Source organism: Trematomus bernacchii, unplaced genomic scaffold (genome assembly GCF_902827165.1).
Source record: "Trematomus bernacchii unplaced genomic scaffold, fTreBer1.1, whole genome shotgun sequence".
Lineage (NCBI taxonomy): Eukaryota > Metazoa > Chordata > Actinopteri > Perciformes > Nototheniidae > Trematomus > Trematomus bernacchii.
Genome location: NW_022987609.1, coordinates 3,881,949 through 3,883,203, shown reverse-complemented (window position 1 = coordinate 3,883,203; position 1,255 = coordinate 3,881,949). Strand labels below are relative to the sequence as shown.

General features: G+C 35.1%; 1 non-coding gene across 1 annotated transcript; it reads left to right on the top strand.

Annotated features, from left to right (window-relative positions):
- The first annotated feature begins 621 nt into the window (after nt 1-621).
- On the top strand, nt 622-693 carry trnae-cuc. The gene has a single exon. It is a non-coding gene; the product is annotated as a tRNA-Glu (tRNA).
- Nucleotides 694-1,255: the final 562 nt, after the last annotated feature.

Here is a 1,255-nt window from a genome sequence, read left to right as displayed (position 1 = left end):
TCGCGGGTAAAAACCTCAATGTCTCAATTGAACCACACTGTGAATATGAGAAGGGGAACATTTGTTTAATAAATGCTTTAGATTAGACAATAACGAAAATAAAAAGTGAACTGTTAAGAGTGACTCAGTTCTTTTAGATTGACAATATTATTATCATATTCCTAATATTTCATGTATGAAGGTTTAATTTAAAAGAAGAAGAGGCACCTTAAAATAAAGATTGGACTTTCAGTACATTTCTAAATGTTTGTTTTGAATTGTTTGGCTAAAGTCAAAGGCTGGTACTCCGTCCTCCTCCCTCCCATGTAGGTGCCATGCATTTTGGGTAGGATCAAGTTAAGAAGATAGACAATAATGATTTAACGAGAATTCAGGGGGGAAATGTTGGTTACCATTAGCATCACAAACTACAAATGATCCGTTCAAAACCAAAGAGATCAGTGAATCCAAACAATATATTTTTCCAAAGTAATGTTGGGTTGAATGTCTTAATTAACAACACATCGAGGCAGTTCACTCCAGACTGACTTTGTGCATCCAGCTGATGCTAAATCAATTTATGTTCAGACGTCTTGGTTTGTGTCATTATCAAATTTTCACAGGAAACAGCGCCCTCATCCTTCCCTGGTGGTCTAGTGGTTAGGATTCGGCGCTCTCACCGCCGCGGCCCGGGTTCGATTCCCGGTCAGGGAACTACAGTTTTGATCTCGTGTTTAACTTACCATTTGTCAAGTATCGAACAATACTGTATTACAAATGTGAAGTAATGTTACATGGATAAAGGCTTTGAATGATTTACTACTGTCTTCTTACATACAGTTTTGATTTAAACCCACTGAGCACAGGCATAATGCACAAACTATATATTTTAATATAATCATTCTAGTATCATCATAACTCAAGGTACGACTTGAACACCATCTAGCAAAAGTGTGATAACGTAGTAAAAACTCTATAATGCTTCTAATGCAAATTAATAAATGCAACTTTGTGCCAATTGTTGCATTTTTAGGTAAAAAATTGGCCACTGCATGAAACAAATCCCCTTAAAATCAGACTTTAAGATCTTTCTCAACATACAAACAAAATTAACAAGAAAAGTAAATATTTTCTGTTTGAATTTTGGCTGTACAAGGAAACGAAAAAAAGATAAGAGTAAAGTGAAGAAAATGTTCCAACAAAGTAAATTGTAAATGTTGTATTACCTTCAGTACATTTCAAGGACATATGTGACACACCGATTCAACACCACTTG